A 22,693-nucleotide genomic window follows, 5' to 3' on the forward strand; every position below is an offset into this window, starting at 1 on the left:
CATTTCGTTATGTACCCAGTAGTCATTCAGGAGCAGGTTGTTCAGTTTCCATGTAGTTGGGTGGTTTTGATTGAGTTTCTTAGTCCTGAGTTGTAGTTTCATTGCACTGTGGTCTGAGAGACAGTTTGTTATAATTTCTGTTCTTGTACATTTGCTGAGGAGTGCTTTACTTCCAATTACGTGGTCAGTTTTGGAGTAAGTGCGATGTGGTGCTGAGAAGAATGTATATTCTGTTGATTTGGGGTGGAGAGTTCTGTAGATGTCTATTAGGTCTGCTTGCTGCAGAGATGAGTTCAATTCCTGGATATCCTTGTTAACTTTCTGTCTCGTTGATCTGTCTAATGTTGACAGTGGAGTGTTGAAGTCTCCCATTATTATTGTATGGGAGTCTAAGTCTCTTTTAAGTCTCTAAGGACTTGCTTTATGAATCTGGGTGCTCCTGTATTGGGTGCATATATATTTAGGATAGTTAGCTCTTCCTGTTGAATTGATCCCTTTACCATTATGTAATGGCCTTCTTTGTCTCTTTTGATCTTTGATGGTTTAAAGTCTGTTTTATCAGAGACTAGTATTGCAACCCCTGTTTTTTTTTTGTTCTCCATTTGCTTGGTAAATCTTCCTCCATCCCTTTATTTTGAGCCTATGTATGTCTCTGCATGTGAGATGGGTCTCCTGAATACAGCAGACTGATGGGTCTTGACTCTTTATCCAGCTTGCCAGTCTGTGTCTTTTAATTGGAGCATTTAGTCCATTGACATTTAAGGTTAAGATTGTTATGTGTGAACTTGATCCTGCCATTATGATATTAACTGGTTATTTTGCTCGTTAGTTGATGCAGTTTCTTCCTAGCCTTGATGGTCTTTACATCTTGGCATGTTTTTGCAATGGCTGGTACCAGTTGTTCCTTTCCATGTTTAGTGCTTCCTTCAGGGTCTCTTGTAAGGCAGGCCTAGTGGTGACAAAATCTCTAAGCATTTGCTTATCTGTAAAGGATTTTATTTCTCCTTCACTTATGAAACTTAGTTTGGCTGGATATGAAATTCTGGGTTTAAAATTCTTTTCTTTAAGAATGTTGAATATTGGCCCCCACTCTCTTCTGGCTTGTAGAGTTTCTGCCGAGAGATCTGCTGTTAGTTTGATGGGCTTCCCTTTGTGGGTAACCCGACCTTTCTCTCTGGCTGCCCTTAAGATTTTTTCCTTCATTTCAACTTTGGTGAATCTGGCAATTCTGTGTCTTGGAGTTGCTCTTCTCGAGGAGTATCTTTGTGGCGTTCTCTGTATTTCCTGGATTTGAATGTTGGCCTGCCCTACTAGGTTGGGGAAGTTCTCCTGGATGATATCCTGAAGAGTGTTTTCCAACTTGGTTCCATTTTCCCCCTCACTTTCAGGCACCCCAATCAGACGTAGATTTGGTCTTTTTACATAATCCCATACTTCTTGCAGGCTTTGTTCATTTCTTTTTCTTCTTTTTCTTTTGGTTTCTCTTCTCGCTTCATTTCATTCATTTGCTCCTCGATCGCTGATACTCTTTCTTCCAGTTGATCGAGTCGCTTACTGAAGCTTGTGCATTTGTCATGTATTTCTCGTGATATGGTTTTCATCTCTTTCATTTCGTTTATGACCTTCTCTGCATTAATCACTCTAGCCATCAATTCTTCCACTTTTTTTTCAAGATTTTTAGTTTCTTTGCGCTGGGTACGTAATTCCTCCTTTAGCTCTGAGAAATTTGATGGACTGAAGCCTTCTTCTCTCATCTCGTCAAAGTCATTCTCCGTCCAGCTTTGATCCGTTGCTGGCGATGAGCTGCGCTCCTTTGCCGGGGGAGATGCGCTCTTATTTTTTGAATTTCCAGCTTTTCTGCCCTGCTTTTTCCCCATCTTTGTGGTTTTATTTGCCTCTGGTCTTTGATGATGGTGACGTACTGATGGGGTTTTGGTGTAGGTGTCCTTCCTGTTTGATAGTTTTCCTTCTAACAGTCAGGACCCTCAGCTGTAGGTCTGTTGGAGATTGCTTGAGGTGCACTCCAGACCCTGTTTGCCTGGGTGTCAGCAGCAGAGGCTGCAGAAGATAGAATATTGCTGAACAGCGAGTGTACCTGTCTGATTCTTGCTTTGGAAGCTTCCTCTCAGGGGTGTACTCCACCCTGTGAGGTGTGGGGTGTCAGACTGCCCCTAGTGGGAGATGTCTCCCAGTTAGGCTACTCAAGGGTCAGGGACCCACTTGAGCAGGCAGTCTGTCCCTTCTCAGATCTCAACCTCTGTTTTGGGAGATCCACTGCTCTCTTCAAAGCTGTCAGACAGAGTCGTTTGCGTCTGCAGAGGTTTCTGCTGTGTTTGTTATTGTTTACTGTGCCCTGTCCCCAGAGGTGGAGTCTACAGAGACAGGCAGGTTTCCTTGAGCTGCTGTGGGCTCCACCCAGTTCGAGCTTCCCAGTGGCTTTGTTTACCTACTTAAGCCTCAGCAATGGCGGGCGCCCCTCCCCCAGCCTCGCTGCTGCCTTGCAGGTAGATCACAGACGCTGTGCTAGCAATGAGGGAGGCTCCATGGGCGTGGGACCCTCCCGGCCAGGTGTGGGATATAATCTCCTGGTGTGCCCGTTTCCTTAAAGCGCAGTATTGGGGTGGGAGTTACCCGATTTTCCAGGTGTTGTGTGTCTCAGTTCCCCTGGCTAGGAAAAGGGATTCCCTTCCCCCTTGCGCTTCCCAGGTAAGGCGATGCCTCGCCCTGCTTCAGCTCTCGCTGGTCGGGCTGCAGCAGTTGACCAGCACCGATTGTCCAGCACTCCCTAGTGAGATGAACCCAGTACCTCAGTTGAAACTGCAGAAATCACGGTCTTCTGTGTCGCTCGCGCTGGGAGTTGGAGACTGGAGCTGTTCCTATTCTGCCATCTTGCTCCGCTCCCCCTGCAGACCAGGATTTAAAATGGCAGAGAGCATGGTGCAGCCAAAGGCCCAGAGAAGGGAGGAGGAAGGGGTTGTCCTCAGTCCCTGGAGGAGACCACCCTGGTTGGAGAAGTGGAGCACAGGGTCAGAGAGGGATGCTGCAGCTTTAACATGGGGCTCCTTGAATTCCCATTATGGAGTTCAGATATTTTCTGATTGGCAAGTAGGATCTATTGACGGTTCTTGAGCAGAAGAGTGACATGAAAAAAAGAAATGCTCAGAGCATATACTGGTGAATAGATGCAAACGGGAATGGGGAACATATTGAAGGAAAGAAGGATTGAGGTCTGACTTGGGCCCTGTGGCAGAAATACATGTCCCTGCCTGCCCTATGAAAGGTCTTTCTGCCCCTGGCCCTGGTTGAATCAAGGTCAGGACGGAAATTCGTGGAGCCAGTGTTCTGGATTCCTCAATGCTGACCACAAACCGTGTAAAATAGGGCAGGGAACCCTGTGGCAGAGGCTCCCCTGTGAGTTTCTAGAGCCCTGGACAAGGCAGTGCTAAGTTTGCAGACAGCCCAGGGGAAGGGCAAGTTAGGGCCCAAGTAACCCAGGAAGTGCCCAGGTCAGATAATGAGCTCACTGGTGATTCTGCAGGTGGTTCAAGTTTTCATTGCCCTGCACATCCCAGAGAAGAGCAGACCTAGGGTGGTGGCAGGTGGGCAAGAACAGGCTTTGGAGGCCTGATAAGTGAGGCTTGGGGCAGGGAGGGGAAAGTTTTACTCATTCATGTGTTTGTCTGTGTGTCCATTTATTCTAGCTACGCAGACTTTCCATGCACCTGCTTACTTTCACCTGCTGTGATGGCCACTGGGTAACGAGGTACATTTGGCCCTTGCCTGTTGAGACACCCAGTTCCAGGGGCAGAAAGACCTCTCGTAGAGCAGATGGGGACATGAGCTCCTGCCACAGGGCTCATGCCAGCCTTCCAGCCTTCTTGACATCAATACAATCGCCATTCCCTTTTACATCAATTCACCATGATATTCCCTGAACATTTCTTTTTTCATGTCACTCTTCTGCTCAAGAACTATCAATAGATCCTACTTGCCCATCAGAACAATCTGGGCTCAAACACAGGAATTCCAGGAGCCCCATGTTAAAGCTGCAGCATCCCTCTCTGGCTCTGTCCTCCCCTCCCTGGGGTAACTGCAGAATAAACACTAACATGTCAGTGTAGTCAGTGCTACATTCAGGGAAGCACAGCAGGGCTCTGACCCTAGCTAGGGAGTAAGAAGGAGCTTCTCGAAGAGGTGCCTAACACCAGGCTATGTCCTGGAGCATTCTCCAAGGAAGAACAGGGAGAAAGAACATCTTGGGGAAAGGCTATAAGCTTCAAGAAACACCACCATGTCCCAGGATTGGTCTAGGGCAGATGTGAATAGGGCTTAGAACAGGGAAGAAAGGTGCCTAGATGGCTGGGTAGGTGGGGTTTGGACTGCCCTGGAGCTCAGGGGAAGGCCCAGTGGGTTGAATGGAAAAGAATACAGCTCCGGTTTCCACAGAAAGATTTTATTTATTTTTTTTCTTTCTTTTTTTTTAAATGTATTTATTATTATTATACTTTAAGTTGTAGGGTACATGTGCATAACGTGCAGGTTTGTTACATATGTATACTTGTGCCATGTTGCTGTGCTGCACCCATCAACTAGTCATTTACATCAGGTATAACTCCCAATGCAATCCCTCCCCCTTTCCCCCTCCCCATGATAGGCCCCGGTGTGTGATGTTCCCCTTCCCAAGTCCAAGTGATCTCATTGTTCAGTTCCCACCTATAAGTGAGAACATGCGGTGTTTGGTTTTCTATTCCTGTGATAGTTTGCTAAGAATAATGGTTTCCAGCTGCATCCATGTCCCTACAAAGGACACAAACTCATCCTTTTTTATGGCTGCATAGTATTCCATGGTGTATATGTGCCACATTTTCTTAATCCAGTCTGCCACTGATGGACATTTGGGTTGATTCCAAGTCTTTGCTATTGTGAATAGTGCCACATTAAACATACGTGTGCATGTGTCTTTATAGCAGCATGATTTATAATCCTTTGGGTCTATACCCAGTAATGGGATGGCTGGGTCATAGGGTACATCTAGTTCTAGATCCTTGAGGAATCGCCATACTGTTTTCCATAATGGTTGAACTAGTTTACAATCCCACCAACAGTGTAAAAGTGTTCCTATTTCTCCACATCCTCTCCGGCACCTGTTGTTTCCTGACTTTTTAATGAATGCCATTCTAACTGGTGTGAGATGGTATCTCATTGTGGTTTTGATTTGCATTTCTCTGATGGCCAGCGATGATGAGCATTTTTTCATGTGTCTGTTGGCTGTATGAATGTCTTCTTTTGAGAAATGTCTGTTCATATCCTTTGCCCACTTATTGATGGGGCTGTTTGTTTTTTTCTTGTAAATTTGTTTGAGTTCTTTGTAGGTTCTGGATATTAGCCCTTTCTCAGATGAGTAGATTGCAAAAATTTTCTCCCATTCTGTAGGTTGCCTGTTCACTCTGATGCTAGTTTCTTTTGCTGTGCAGAAGCTCTTTAGTTTAATGAGATCCCATTTGTCAATTTTGGCTTTTGCTGCCGTTGCTTTTGGTGTTTTAGACATGAAGTCTTTGCCCATGCCTATGTCCTGAATGGTACTACCTAGGTTTTCTTCTAGGATTTTTATGGTATTAGGTCTAACATTTAAGTCTCTAATCCACCTTGAATTAATTTTCGTAGAAGGAGTAAGGAAAGGATCCAGTTTCAGCTTTCTACTTATGGCTAGCCAATTTTCCCAGCACCATTTATTAAATAGGGAATCCTTTCCCCATTTCTTGTTTCTCTCAGGTTTGTCAAAGATCAGATGGCTGCAGATGTGTGGTATTATTTCTGAGGACTCTGTTCTGTTCCATTGGTCTATATCTCTGTTTTGGTACCAGTACCATGCTGTTTTGGTTACTGTAGCCTTGTAGTATAGTTTGAAGTCAGGTAGCGTGATGCCTCCTGCTTTGTTCTTTTGACTTAGGATTGTCTTGGAGATGCGGGCTCTTTTTTGGTTCCATATGAACTTTAAAGCAGTTTTTTCCAATTCTGTGAAGAAACTCATTGGTAGCTTGATGGGGATGGCATTGAATCTATAAATTACCTTGCGCAGTATGGCCATTTTCACGATATTGATTCTTCCTATCCATGAGCATGGTATGTTCTTCCATTTGTTTGTGTCCTCTTTTATTTCACTGAGCAGTGGTTTGTAGTTCTCCTTGAAGAGGTGCTTTACATCCCTTGGAAGTTGGATTCCTAGGTATTTTATTCTCCTTGAAGCAATTGTGAATGGAAGTTCATTCCTGATTTGGCTCTCTGTTTGTCTGTTACTGGTGTATAAGAATGCTTGTGATTTTTGCACATTAATTTTGTATCCTGAGACTTTGCTGAAGTTGCTTATCAGCTTAAGGAGATTTTGGGCTGAGACAATGGGGTTTTCTAAATATACAATCATGTCATCTGCAAACAGGGACAATTTGACTTCTTCTTTTCCTAACTGAATACCCTTGATTTCTTTCTCTTGCCTGATTGCCCTAGCCAGAACTTCCAACACTATGTTGAATAGGAGTGGTGAGAGAGGGCATCCCTGTCTTATGCCAGTTTTCAAAGGGAATTTTTCCAGTTTTTGCCCATTCAGTATGATATTGGCTGAGAGGTTTGTCATAAATAGCTCTTATTATTTTGAGGTACGTTCCATCAATACCGAATTTATTGAGCGTTTTTAGCATGAAGGGCTGTTGAATTTTGTCAAAAGCCTTTTCTGCATCTATTGAGATAATCATGTGGTTCTTGTCTTTGGTTCTGTTTATATGCTGGATTAAGTTTATTGATTTGCGAATGTTGAACCAGCCTTGCATCCCAGGGATGAAGCCCACTTGATCATGGTGGATAAGCTTTTTGATGTGTTGCTGAATCCGGTTTGCCAGTATTTTATTGAGGATTTTTGCATCAATGTTCATCAGGGATATTGGTCTAAAATTCTCTTTTTTTGTTGTGTCTCTGCCAGGCTTTGGTATCAGGATGATGTTGGCCTCATAAAATGAGTTAGGGAGGATTCCCTCTTTTTCTATTGATTGTAATAGTTTCAGAAGGAATGGTACCAACTCCTCCTTGTACCTCTGGTAGAATTCAGCTGTGAATCCATCTGGTCCTGGACTTTTTTTCGTTGGTAGGCTATTAATTATTGCCTCAATTTCAGAGCCTGCTATTGGTCTATTCAGGGATTCAACTTCTTCCTGGTTTAGTCTTGGAAGAGTGTAAGTGTCCAGGAAATTATCCATTTCTTCTAGATTTTCCAGTTTATTTGCGTAGAGGTGTTTATAGTATTCTCTGATGGTAGTTTGTATTTCTGTGGGGTTGGTGGTGATATCCCCTTTATCATTTTTAATTGCGTCGATTTGATTCTTCTCTCTTTTCTTCTTTATTAGTCTGGCTAGTGGTCTGTCAATTTTGTTGATCTTTTCCAAAAACCAACTCCTGGATTCATTGATTTTTTTGGACGGTTTTTTGTGTCTCTATCTCCTTCAGTTCTGCTCTGATCTTAGTTATTTCTTGCCTTCTGCTAGCTTTCGAATGTGTTTGCTCTTGCTTCTCTAGTTCTTTTAATTGCGATGTTAGAGTGTCAATTTTAGACCTTTCCTGCTTTCTCTTGTGGGCATTTAGTGCTATAAATTTCCCTCTACACACTGCTTTAAATGTGTCCCAGAGCTTCTGGTATGTTGTATCTTTGTTCTCATTGGTTTCAAAGAACATCTTTATTTCTGCCTTCATTTCGTGATGTACCCAGTAGTCATTCAGGAGCAGGTTGTTCAGTTTCCATGTAGTTGAGCGGTTTTGATTGAGTTTCTTAATTCTGAGTTCTAGTTTGATTGCACTGTGGTCTGAGAGACAGTTTGTTATAATTTCTGTTCTTGTACATTTGCTGAGGAGTGCTTTACTTCCAATTACGTGGTCAATTTTGGAGTAAGTATGATGTGGTGCTGAGAAGAATGTATATTCTGTTGATTTGGGGTGGAGAGTTCTATAGATGTCTATTAGGTCTGCTTGCTGCAGAGATAGAAAGATTTTATAACACTCAGAATTACCCAAAGAATTGGCAAGTGTGTGTCTGTCAGACAGAGGTTATAGTTCTTAATAGGGTGGGGAAAGAAAGGCAAAAATCAGACCGGAAAAGAAAAGGGGTTCACCCATCAGAAAGATCTGTGACTGCATAAAAGAAACAAATGAATACATGATCAGCCTCAGGAATAATTAGACGAATGCAAATTAGAGCAACAAGAAACAGTGTTTCACCCATAACATTAGCCGCATTTTGTAAAGATGACATAATAAAAATAACAATAGGTGGTGTTGGCAGAATGTGGAGGAACAGGGCTCTTCCTTACACTGCTGATGGGGATAGGAATGGCAGCAGCTTTTGAGAGGGCCACATGGCACTGTGTGTGAGTGCCTTCACAGGGTGACACCCTTGGATTCGGCAATTCCACATCTAAAAATGGTTCATTTATTCTAGGATTTTTTTTTTTTTTGAGTCAAGACTTCCCTACGTTGCCCAGGCTGGCCATAAACTACTGGCCATGAGTGATCCTCCCACCTTGGCCTGCTGCATAGCTGTGATTACAAGCATGAACCGTGGTGCCTGGCTTAACCCTAGGAATTTATCCTGAGGAAATAATCAGACAAGCATTCCAAGCTGTACTTAGAGAAGGGTATTTATTGTTGCATTGATGATGGTAGGTAAGATGTGGGAAGAATCTGAATGTCCAGCAATAAGAGATTGGCTAAATAATTGTGCTACTGCTAGGCAAGGGGCTGGCTTATGGCCATTCAGAGCACTGACGCTCCTGATTGAGTCAAATCTCCCGTCAGTGCTCTCACACACCACACACCTCCCTCCTTTGCAGCATAAATGACTGTCACAATTTTACACTTGTGAACTTATTTGATGAATTTTTAGATCCCTCATTAGATGCTAAGCTGCATGGAGGTAAGGAGTATACTATGTTCATTATTGTGTCCTCCATGCCAAGTTAAGTTCCTGGAACACATTACACTCTCAATATTTGTTGTTAGATGAATGACCAAGTCTGTTTCTTAGTATGGAAAAATGTTTGAAATATGCAATTCAGAGAAAGAGCAGACTATGAAACAGCATGAATGCTGTACTACACACTGCTCATTCCCTCCTCTCTGGATCTTCTTTGGAGGATCACATCATGCCCACTTTTAGTAAATAAATTATGATTGATCCAAAGTCAATCATGACAATGCTATTCTCTCCTGCTAGGGATGGTCATGAGATCAGGTTTTGGCCTATCTAAACACAGATTTCCAGACATAAAGAGAAATCCTCTGGGGGTCACCTCTGAAGTCCTTGCTTTCCTAATAAAAGTGCAGAAGTGACTGCTTTTGCTGGCCTTAAAAACACATGTAGTGGTTGGAGCTGCAGTAGCCATCTTACAACCATGAGCAAAATTCCAATAGACTCACAAAGATGCTGGCCTAACACTGTTGAACCAGTGAACCACACCCAGGAACCGTAGATACTCTAACTATGTAAGAAAAATGAACCTGTATTTGTTTAAGTGACTGAACTTTCAGATTAATGCACTCCCAACAGATACAGAGCATGATCCCATGTATACCCGTATGTAAAAATATGAACAAAAAAATTAAAGTGATTATCTCTAGGTGGTAGGATTCTCCTTCATATTTTTTTATTTTATAAAGTTTTCCCAAATGACACGTAAATAATAATCAGACAAATTTTTCTGTACCTTCAGAAAATGAACATTTGTACTAATTTTGTTTTTTTTAAATAAACAAAATATTGGGCCCCCAGAAGGTACTTCACTACCAGATGATAACTTAGTTAGCCACAACGGAGATGAACACTTGTGGGTATCCTGGAAGACAGGTTCAGCCGCAGTGAGAGGTCCCCTCCAGAACAGTATGTGTTTCCAAACTCCTGAGGGAGGCAGGGCAGACCCCAGGGAAGTAGATGAGAACCTGAGTGAGGCTCTGCGGGGAGAGAGGATGTTCCTCAGCCCTCACAAGGACATGTCAGTTTCACCTGAGATTATGCCCCGGCCTTGGCTGGGCAGCCTGCCAGGCAGGTTCTCAGCGGCATGGGGTGATAACAGGAGGAGGGGAAGCCTGGCAAGCTGGGGCAGCTCTGGGGTCTTCAGGTGGGGCTGTCTCGGGAAGCAGCTGTGTTGGCTGTAAACACAGATTTATAGGAAGCAGAGCTTAGCAATCTCTCCTACCACAAACCTGGACTATCAGGGATGTTTCCATAGCAGCATCCACACCAGTGAGGAATCTGGACATGACCTATGATCCTCTCTCCCACTGTTCCTTTTCTCTTAGAATGGGACAGAGCAGCTAGTGTCCTGTAGTGACTCCAGTTTGCTGCTCTCTTCCTTTCCTTCTTCCTCCTGCCCTCAGTCTCCTCTGCTTCCTTCACCTTTTACATGAGGAAGCTCAAGTCACCTGCCTGAGCCTGAGCTTCTCATCTAAATCACGGAGTGCCAGTCAATGCCTCCCTTCCTCTTCCCAGGGAGCAACTTCAGTGTTCCCTGCCTGCCGTGGGGAGCTAGACACTGCCCCTTATTCCCTGTGGGACCATCCACAGCCCGTTTCCTTACCCCTGTAATGGGACAGCAGTCCTGTCTGCCCACTTGGTAGTGCTGATTCCAGGCCTGGGTCCCTCCTGAGAAAAATCTCCAGTGTGGTTGATACGGTGGGTGTTTGTGCATGTGGAGGGGTGGAGCATCCATATGGCCATTTACAGACCCCATCTTTCCTCTCTCCCCCTGCTTATTGCATTTCAGGAATCCCTCTCCTTTGTGCCAAGAAACATAAGACATTTTCAGATCCATCATCTCATTGAGACTCACATCTCCTTGGTGAAGTTGGAGTTATTGTCACCCTTTTACTGATGATTAAACTGAGGCTCAGAAAGGGGCAAGTCATTGCCCAGAGTTCTACTGTGAATTTATAGCCAACCTGGGATTAAGATGCATGTTCTGGATTCCTGCTGGAGTCCTGGCCCATCTGCAGCCAAGGCCCAACTTTCTGCTCCCATGAGGCCCCCTTCCCATTCCTTTCCTCCCCATGACAGCCACTGTCACTACCACCCAGAGCCTGTGCTCACTGTCACACCACCTCTCGCTGCATCTGTGCTGGAACCCACCATGTCCATCAGATGGATTTTCCTAAATGGTGGTTGGGCTCCAAATCCATTCCCCCAAGACTGACACAAATTGCACTACAGGGGGCCTCAACTGTAGGCGTTTCTGGTCTAGAGACAGAGATGGTCCCGTAGAAATGTCAACATCACTTGGAAAGAGGAGAGTGGAAACACAGGAGAAAGTTCAGGAAGTGACGTCAGGAGGAGGTGGCCCTTAAGTTGGGTCTTGAGGGATGTGTGAGAGTTACTGGGAAAGGAACGCTGAGAAGGGCATTCCAGGAGGAAAGATCAGCATTCTCCAAGACTCAGACTGGTCTGGTGGCTGCAGTGTAGAGCTGGGGGTCACTATCTGTGTAATTACTTTGCAGTGTGAGGATTCATCTCACAGAGTTAAACCTTTGTTTTAATTCATCAGGTTGGTAACACTCTTTTTACACAATCTGCAATGGAACATTCCTAAGCCCATTGAGGCCTATAGTGAAAAATCAGAATATCTTCAGATAAAACCTAGAAAGAAGCTATCTGTGAAACTGTTTCATGATGCATGGATTCACCTCAGAGAGTTAAAGCTTTATTTTGATTAAGCAGGTTGGAAACCCCTTTTATGTAGAATCTGTGAAGGGACATTTGGGAGCCTATTGAGGCCTATAATGAAAAACTGAATGTCCCAGATAAAACTCAGAAAGAAGCTATATGTGACCCCACTTTGCCCGGTGTGGATTAATATCACAGAGTTAAACTTTTCTTTTGACTCCGCAAGTTGAATACACTCTTTTTGCAGAATCTGCAAAGCGACATTTCCAAGCCCATTAAAGTCTATAGTGAAATACTGAATAACCCACAATAAAAACTGGAAAGAAGCTATCTGTGAAACCGCTTTGTGAGGTTTGGATTTATCTCATGAAGTTAAACCTTTCATTTGATTCAGCAGGTTGGAAACACTCTTTTTGTAGAATCCGCAAAGGGACATCCAGAAGCCCACTGAGGGCTATGTTGAAAAAACAAATATTCCCAGAGAAAAACTAGAAAGGAGCTATCTGTGAAACCGATTTGTGATGTGTGGTTTCATCTCACAGAGTTATACCTTTCTTTTGTTTGAGCAGGTTTAAAACACTTTTTTTGTAGAATCTGCATAGGGACATTTGGGAACCTAAAAAGGCAGAATTTGAAAACCTGAATATTCCCTGATAAAAAGTAGAAGGAATCTATCTGTGAAACTGCGTTGTGATGGGTGGATTCATCTCACAGAGTTAAATCTTTCATTTGATTAAGCAAGTTGCAAACATTCTTCTTGTAGAACCTTTGAAGGGATATTTTGGAGCCAATTGAGGCCTATAGGGAAAAACTGAATATCCCTTGATAAAAACTAGAAAGAAGCTCTCTGTGAAACTGCTTTGTGATGTGTGTATTCATCTCACAGAGTTGAAACATTCTTTTCATTCAGCAGGTTGGAAACACATTTTTTGTAGAATCTGTGAAGGGATATTTGGGAGCCCATTGAGGAAAATAGTGAGAATCCTAATATATCACGATAAGCACTAGAAAGAAGCTATCTGTGAAAACACTTTGCGATGTGTTGATTCATCTCACATACTCAAACTTTTCTTTTGATTCAGTGGGTTGGAAACACTCTGTGGAATGTGTGAAAGAATCTTTGTGAGCCCAGTAAGGCCTATAATGAAAAACGGAATACCTTTGATTAAAAACTAGAAACAAGGTATCTCTGAAACCACTTCATGATGTGTATATTCATCTCCTAGATTTAAATATTTCTTTAGATTAAGCAGGTTTTCCACACTCTGTTTGTAGAATCTGTGAAGAAATTTGGAAGCCTACAGAGGCCTAGTGTAGTAAACCCAGTATATCCCGATGGAAATTAGAAAGAAGCTGTTTGTAAAACCTTTTAGAGATGTGCAGATTCACTTAACAGAGTTAAACTTACCTTTTGATTCACCAGGTTGTAAACACCATTTTTGTAGAATTTCAAATGCACATTGAGGAGTTGATTGAGGACTATAGTGAAAAATGGAATATCCTGATAAAAAGTAGAAAGAAGCTAACTGTGAAACCGCTTTGCTATGTGTGGATTCTTATCTTAGGCTGAAAACTTTCTTTTGATTCAGCAGGTTGGAAACACTCTGTGTATATCTGTGAAGGGACATTTGGGAGCCCATAGAGCCCTAGAGTGTAAAACCTAATACCTCAAATACAAACTAAAAAGAAGCTGTCTGTGAAACTGCTTTGCAATGCATGGATTCTTCTAACAGAATTCAACTTTTTCTTTGATTCAGCAGGTTGGAATAACTCTTTTCGTAGAATCTGCGAAGAGACATTTGAGAGCCCATGTAGGCCTATAGTAATAAGTTGAATATCCCAAGTTAAAAGCCTGAAAGAAGCTATAGGTGAAAGTGTTTTGCAATGTGTGGATTTATCTCAGTGTTAAACTTTTGTCTTTTTTCAGCAGTTTGGAAACGCTGTGTTTGGATAATATGCAAAGAGACATTTTAGAGCCCATTGAGGCCTATAGTGAAAAACTAAATGTCCCTTGATAAAAACTAGAAGAAAGCTATCTGTGAAACTGCTTTCTGATATGTGGATTCATGTCACAGAGGTAAACCTTTCTTTTGATTCAGGAGGTTGAAACACTCTATTTTTAGAAGCTGCAAAGGGACCTTTGGGAGCCCACTGAGGCCTATGGTGAAAAACCAAATATCCTTCGTTAAAAACTGTAACGAGGCTATCTGTGAAACCACTTGGTGATGTGTGGGGTCATCTCAGATACTTAAAACTTTCCTTTGATTCAGCAGGTTGGAAGAACTTTTTGTAGAATCTGCGTTAGGAATTTGAAAGCTCATTGAGGCCAAGAGTGGAAAATTGAATATACCAGGATAAAAAATAGAAAGAGGCTATCTGTGAAACTGCTTTGTGATTTGTGAATTCATCTCACATAGTGAAACCTTTCTTTTGATTCAGCATGTTGGAAACACTGTGTTTGCAGAATCTGTGAAGGGACATTTGGGAATCCATTGAGGCCTTTATTGAAGAACAGAATACTACTGAAAACAACTAGAAAGAAGGTGTCTGTAAAACTGTTTTACAATGTTTGGATTCATCTCATAGAGTTAACCTTTCTTTTGATTCAGCAGGTTAAAAAAACTCTTTTTGTAGAATCTGCCAAAGAATACATCATAGCCCATTGAGGCCTATAGTTGAAAACCAAATATCCTTTGATCAAAACAAGAACAAAGCTATCTGTGTAACTGCTTTTCGATGTGTGGATTAATCTCACAGAGTTAAACTTTTCTTTCGATTCAGCAGGTTGGAAACACTAGGTTTCTATAATCTGCAAAGGGACTCTTGGGAGTCCATTGAGTCCTATAGTGAAAAACAGAATACCCTTCTATAAAAACTAGAAAGAAGCATCTATGAAGCCACTTTGAATGGGTGGATTTTTCTCATGGAATTAAACATTGTTTCATTTCAGCATTTTGGAAACATTCTTTTTGTAGAATCTGCAAAGGAACTTTAGGAACTCATTGAGGCTTATTGTGAAAAACCAAATATCTCTGGGTAAAAATTAGAAGGAACCTATCTTTGAAATTGCTTTGTGATGTGTGGCTTCATCTCACAGAGGTAAGCCTTTCTATTGATTCAACAGGTTGGGAACACTGTTTTTCTTAGAATCTGTGAAGGGACATTTAGGAGTCTATAGAGGTCTAGATTGTAAGACCAAACATTTCACCATAAAATCTAGAAAGATGCTATTTGTTAAACTACTTTGCAATGTTTGGATTCATCTCAGAGTTAAACTTTCTTATGATTCAGCAGTTTAAAACACTATTTTTGTAGAATATGTGAACGAACACAGCCCATTGAGGCCTGTAATGAAAAAACGAATATCCCATGAAAAAAGTGGAGAGAAGCTATCTGTGAAACTGCTATGCAATATGTGGATTTATCTCACAGAGTTAAACCTTTTGTTTAATTCAGCAAGTTGGAAAATATCACATTTTAGAAGCAGCAAAAAGACATTTGGGAGCCCTTAGAGGCCAAGGGTGGAAAACAGAATATCCTCTAATAAAAACTAGAAAGAAGCTATCTGTGAAATGGTTTTGCAATGTGTGGATTCATCTCACATAGGTAAACCTTTCTATTGATTCAAGATGTTGAAAACACCTTTTCAGTGGAACCTGTGAAAGTACATATTGGAGCCTGTTAAGGCCTATAGTGTAAAACCAAATATCCCTTTATAAAAACTAGAAGGAACCAATTTGTGAAACCTTTTTGCGATGTGTGGATTCATCTCCCAGAGTTAAATCATTCTTTTGATTGTGCAGGTCAGAAACACTGGATTTATACAATCTGCAAAAGAAAATTTTGGAGACCATAGAGTCCTAGAGTGGAAAATAAAATATCCCCCAATAAAAGTAGGAAGAAGCTATTGGTGAAACCAGTATGCAATGTGCGTATTAATCTCAAGGAGACAAACCTTTCTCTTGATTCAGCACTTGAGAAACACTCTTTTTGTAGAATCTGTGAGAAGACATTTTGGAGCCCAGTGAGGATAACAGTAAAAAGCTGAATATCCCACGATAAAAACTAGAAAGAAGCTTTCTGTGAAACTGCTTTGTGGTGTGTATTCATCTCACCCAGTTAAACCTTTATTTGATTCCAACCTTTATTTGGAAACACATTGTTTGTAGAATGTGGTAGGAACATTTATGTGTCCATTGAGGCCTACAGTGAAAAGCTAAATATCCCCTGATAAAAACTAGAAAGAAGATATCTGTGAGACCGTTCTCCACTGTGTTGATTTATCTCACAGAGTTAAATCTTTCTTTTGATTCAGAAAGTTGGAAACACTCGGTTTGTAGAATCAGTGAAGGGACATTTGGGAGTCTATTGAGGCCTATAGTGAAAAATTGAATACCCTTAGATAAAAATGAGATAGAAGCTTTCTGTGAAACCGTTTTGCAATGTGTGGATTCATCTCACAGAGTTAACCTTTGTTTTGATTTAGCAGGTTGGAAACACTCTTTTTGTAGAATCTGCGAAGAGACATTTGGGAGTCCATAGAGACCTATAGTGGAAAACCAAATATTTCTGAATAAAAATTAGAGAGAAGCTATCTGTGAAGTTGCTGTATGATATGTGGATGGATCCATCTCACAGAGTTAAATCATTCTTTTGATTCAGCAGGTTGGAGTCCATCTTTTTGTAGAATCTGCAAAGGGATATTTGGGAGCCCATTGGGGCCTATAGTGGAAATCTGAATATTTGCCGACAAAAAGTAAAAAGAAGAAATCTGTGAAACTGCATTGTCATGTGTGGATTCATCTTAAAGAGTTAAACCTTTATTTTGATTCACCAGATTAGAAACACTCTTTTTGTAGAATTAGGGAAGGGACACTTGGGAGCCCACTGAGGCTTACAGCGAAAAACTCATATCCCTAGATAAAAACCAGAAAGAATCTATCTGTAAAAATGCTTTTCAATGTGTGGAATCATCTCACAGAGTTAAACCTTTCTTTTGATTCAGCAGTTTGAAAATACCTTGTTTGTAAAATCAGAAAATAAGATATTTGGGAGCCTATGGATGCTTATTATAAAAAACAGAATATCCTTTGATAAAAACCAGAAAGAAGCTATTGGTGAAACTGCTTTGTGATGTGTGCATTTATATCACAGTTAAACCTTTCTTTTGATAGAGCAGGTTGAAAACACCCTGGTTATAGAATCTGTGAAGGGACATCTGGGAGCCCATAGAGGCCTATAGTGAAAAAGTGAATATTTCTTTTTTCTTGTTTCTTTTTCTTTTCTTTCTTTCTTTTTTTTTTGAGACAGAGTTTCACTCTTTCACCCAGGATGGAATGAAATGGCACTATCTCGGTTCACTGCAAGTTCCACCTCCCAGGTTTATGCCATTCTCCTGCCTCAGTCTCTCAAGTAGCTGGGAGTACAGATGTCCACCACCATGCGTGGATAATTTTTTTGTATTTTTAGTAGAGACAGGGTTTCACTGTGTTAGCTAGGATGGTCTTGATCTCCTGACCTCGTGATTTTCCTGCCTTGGCGTCCCAAAGTGTTGGGATTACAGGCGTGAGCCACCGCACCAGGCCTAAAACTGAATATTTCTAAATAAAAACTAGAAAGAAGATATCTATGAAATTGCTGTGCAATGTGTGGATTCATCTCACAGAGTTAAACCATTCTTTTGATTCGGCAGTTTGGAAACACTCTTTTTGTACAAACTGAAAAACCATTTGAAGTCCATTGAGGCTTATAGCAAAAAACAGAATAGACCCAGATATAAACTTGAAAGAACCTATCTGAGATACTGCTTTGGGATGTGTGGATGCTTCTCACTAAGTTAAATATTTCTTTTGATTCAGAAGTTTGGAAACATACAATTTGTAGAATCTGCTCAGGGACATTCGGAAGCCTATAGTTACGTAGAGTGAAAAACCAAAAAATCCCAGAAGAAAACTATGAAGAAGCAATTTGTGAAACTGCTTTGCGATGTGTGGATACATGTCACCAAGTTAATCTACTCTTGTGATTAAGCAGGTTGGAACACTCTGTTTGTAGAATGTGTGAAGGAACATTTGGGAGTCCATTTAGGCCTATGTTGAAAAACAAAATATCCCCTGATAAGAACTAAAAAGGTTATGTGTGAGAACACTTGGCAATGTGTGCATTTATCTCAGGGAGTTAAACATTTATTTTGATGCAGTAGGTTGGAAACACTCTGTAGAATCACTGAAGGGACATTTCAGAGCCCACTGAGGCCTATAATAAAAAACAGAATATCATTTGATAAAAATGAGAAAGAAGACATCTGTGAAACTGCTTCACAATGTGTGGATTCATCTCACAGAGTTAACCTTTCTTTTGATTCAGCAGTTTGTTAACACTCTTTTTGTAGGATATGCAAAGGGATATTTTGGAGCCCATAGAGACCTAGAGTGCAAAACCGAATATTTCTTGATAAAAACTAGAAAGAAGCTATCTGAGAAATAGCTTTCCAATAAATGGATTCATCTCACAAATTTAAACCATTTGATTGATTCAGCAGGTTGGAAACCCTTTTTTTGTACATTTTGCATAGGGACATTTGGGAACCAAATGGGGCCTGTAGTGAAAAATTGAATATCACTCGATAAAATCTAGGAAGAAACTATCTGTAAAACTGCTTTGTGATGTTTGAATTCATCTTACCAACTTAAACCATTTTTTTTTTGTTCAGCAGGTTGGAAACACTCTTTTTGTAACATCTACAAAGGGACATTTAAGAGCCCATTGAGGCCTATTGTGAAAACCAAAATATCCTCTTATAAAAACTAAAAAGAAGCTATCTGTAAAACCATTTTGTGATGTGTAGATTCATGTCAAATAGTTAAACCTTTCTTTTGATTCAGCAAGTTGTAAACACTATTTTGCCAGAATCTGTGAAGAATCTTTTGGGAGCCCACTGTGGTCATTAGTGAAAAACAGAATATTCCTGGATAAAAACTAGAAAGAAGCTTATCGGTGAAAACGCTTTGCAATGTGTGAATTTATCTCACAAAATTAAACCTTTCTATTGACTCAGCAGGTTTGAAACCCTCTTTTTGTAGAATCTGCAAAGGGACATTTGGAACCAAATGAAACCCGTAGTTTATCCCTGGATAAAAACTACAAAGAAGCTATCCATGAAAATGCATTGTGATGTGTCAATTCATCTCACAAAGTTAAATCTTTTTTTATTCAGCAGGTTGGAAAGACTTTTGTAGCATCTTCAAGTGGATATTTAAGAGCTCATTCAGGCCTGCTGTGAAAAATTGAATATCCCCTGATGAAAACTATAGAGAAACTAATTTTGAAACCACTTTGCACTGTGCCGATTCATGTCAAAGAGTTAAACGTTTCTTTTGATTTAGCAGGTTGGAAACACCTATTTTCTAGAATCTGCAAAGAGACATTTGGGAGCCCATTGTGGCCTACAGTGAAAAACAATATTCCTGTATGGAAACTAGAAAGAAGCTATCTGTGAAATCGCTTTGTGATGTGTGGATTTATGTCAAAGATTTAAATCTTCCTTTTTATTTGGCAGGTTGGAAACACTCTTTTTGTAGAATCTGAGAAGAACTTTTAGGGGTCTAATGAGTCCAATAGTAGAAAAGTGAGTATCCCCTAATAAAAACTAGAAAGGAGCTCTCTGTGAAACTGCTTAGTGATGTGTGGATTCATGTCAAAGAGGTAAACGTTTCTTTGGATTCAGCAGGCTGGAAATGCTCTTTTTGTAGAATCTGTGAAGAAACATTTGGGAGCCCATTGAGACATATAGTGAAAAACATTCTATCCTCTTATAAAAGTAGAAAGAAGCTATCTGTGAAACCACATTGAGATGTGTGGATTCATCTCACAAAGTTAAACCTTTCCTTTAATTCAGCATGTTGGAAACACTATGTTTGTAGAATCTGTAAAGGGTTATTTTGGAGCCCATGGAGGCTTATGGTGAAAACCATAATATCCACCAACGAAAGTTAGAAGGCTGCTACCATTGAAGCCACTTTGGAACATTTAGATTTATCTCACAGAGTTAAGCCTTTCTTTTGATTCAGCGTGTTGGAAAAACTCTGTTCATAGACTCTGCAAAAAGACATTAGGGAGCTCATGGAAGCCTAACATAGAAAATTGTATATCACCCCATAAAAACTAGAAAGAAGCTCTCTGTGAAACCTCATTGCAATGTGTAGATTCACTTCACAGAGGTTAACCTTTTTTTGTTTTGATTCAGCAGGGTGAAAACACTCTTTTTAAAGAATCTGTGAAAAGCCATTTAGGAGCCCATTGAGGTCTATTGTAAAAAACAGAATATACTTCAATGAAAACTAGAAAGAAGCCGTTTGTGAAACTGCGTTGTGATTTGTGGATTCACCTAAGAGAGTTAAGCTTTTGTTTTGATTCACCAGATTGGATACACTCTTTTTGTAGAATCAGCGATGAAACATTTGGAAGCCCATTGATGCCTAGAGTAAAAAAAATGAATATCCTTTGATAAAAACTACAAAGAAGTGATCTGTGAAACCACTTTTCAATGTGTGGATTAATCTCACAGAAATAATATTTTCCTTCAATCCAGCAGGTTGGAAAAACTTTTTTGTAGAATCTGAGAAGGAACATTTGGGAGCCATTGAGGCCTGTAGTTAAAAACCCAATATCTACCATTAGATACTATAAAGAAACTACCTGTAAAATTGCTTTGCCATATGTGTGTTCATCTCACAGAGTTAAATCTTTCTTTTGATTCAGCAGATTGGACACATTGTTTCTGTAGAATCTGCAAAGGGACAGTTTGGAACCCATATATTGGAGTAAAACTCCAAATATAGGCCGGGTGTGGTGGCTCATGCCTATAATCCCAGCACTTTGGGAGGCTGAAGTGGGAGGATCACGAGGTCAGGAGATCAAGACCATCCTGGCTAACATGGTGAAACCCCATCTCTACTAAAAAATATAAAAAATTAGCTGGGCGTGGTGGCAGGCAACTGTAGTCCCAGCTACTCGGGAGGCTGAGGCAGGAAAATGGAATGAACCTGAGGACAGAGCTTGCAGTGAGCCGAGATCGTGCTACTGCACTCCATCCTGGGTGAGGGTGAGACTCAGTCTCAAAAAAAAAACAAAAATAAAAATCTCAATATAATTTGATAAAAACTTGAAAGAAGCTATCTGTGAAATCAATTTGAGATGTGTGAATTCATCTCACAAAGTTAAAACTTTCTTTTGATTCAGCAGGTGGGAAACACTCTTATTGTGGAATCTGCAAAGGCACCTTTGGGAGCCCATTGTCTATAGTGAAACATTGAATATCCAGTTATAAATGCTTGAAATAAGCTACTTGTGAAACTTCTTTGTGACGTGTGGATTCATCTTACAGAGTGGAACATTTCTTTTGCTTTGGCAGGTTGGCAACACTATTTTTGTAGAATCTGCAAAGGGACAATTTGAAGCACATTTTGGCCTGTAGTGACAAAGCAAATATCCTCCAATAAAAACTAGAAAGAAGCCATCTGTGAAATCACTTTGTGATGTGTGAATTCATCTCACAAAGGTAAACTTTTTAAAAATTCCACATGTTAGAAACACTCTTTTTGTAGCATCTGAGAAGAGACATTTAAGAGCCCACTGATGCCTTTTGTGAAAAACAAAATATTCCCTAAAAACACTAGAAAGAAGCTATCTGTAAAACCGCTTTGTGATGTGGAGATTCATGTCAAAGAGTTAAATCTTTCTTTTGATTCAGCAGGTTGGAAACACTCTTTTTCTAGAATCCGGGAGGATCATTTAGGAGCCCATTGTGACCTATGCTAAAAAACAGAATATTCCTGGATAAAAACTAAAAAAAACTCTATCAGTGAAAACACTTTGTGATGTGTGGATTCATCTAAGAGAATTAAAACTTTCTATTGATTCAGCAGGTTGGAAACCCTCATTTTGTAGAATCTGCAAAGGGACTTTTGGGGAAAAAATGATGCCCATAGTGAAAAACCGAATATGCCCAGATAAAAACTACAGAGAAGTTATCTGTGAAACTACTTTGTACTGTGTCAATTCATCTCACAAAGTTAAAACCTTTTTTTATTCAGCTGGTTGGAAACACTCTTTTTGTAGCATCTGTGAAAAGACATTTAACAGCCCATTGAGACCTATTATGAAAAACCAAATATCCACTGATAAAAAGTAGACAGAAGCTATCTGTGAAACCACTTTGTGATGTGTGGATTCACCTCACAGAGGTTAACCTTTTTTTTTTTTTTTTTTGATTCAGTAGGTTTTAAACATTCTTTTTAAAGAATCTGAGAAAAGACATTAAGGAGCCCATTGAGACCTACAGTAAAAACCAGAATATACTTCAATAAAAACTAGAAAGAAATTATCTGTGAAACTGCTTTGTAAAGGGTAGATTCACCTCAGAGAGTTAAACTTTCATTTTGATTCACCAGGTTTGATATACTCTTTCTGTAGAGTATACTCTTTTGTATACTCCCAGTAATGGGACATCTGGGAGACCACTGATATCTATGGCAAAAAACCAAATATCCCCTGATACAAAATAGAAATAAGCTACCTATGAAACTGCTTTGTGATGTGTGGATTCATCACACAGAGTTAAACCTTCCTTTTGATATAGCAGGTTGGAAGTACTTTGTTGTAGAATCTGCAAAGGGACACTTGGGAGCCCTTTGAGGCCTATAGTGAAAAGCAGAATATCCATTGATAAATGCTAGAAGAAGCTACTTCTGAAACCACTTGGTGACGTGTGGATTCATCTCACAGAGTGAAACCTTTCTTTTGATTCAGCAGGATTGCAAAACTCTTTTTGAAAATCTGTGAAGGGACATTTGGGAGCCCATTGATGTGTATAGAAAAAAAATGGGATATCACCAATAATAACTAGAAAGAAGCTATCTGTAAAACCGCTTTGCGATGTGTGGATTCATCTCCAGAGGTAAACATTCCTTTTAATTCAACATGTTGGAAACACTCTTTTGT

Source organism: Macaca fascicularis, chromosome 16 (assembly GCF_037993035.2).
Source record: "Macaca fascicularis isolate 582-1 chromosome 16, T2T-MFA8v1.1".
NCBI classification, from domain to species: Eukaryota; Metazoa; Chordata; class Mammalia; order Primates; family Cercopithecidae; genus Macaca; species Macaca fascicularis.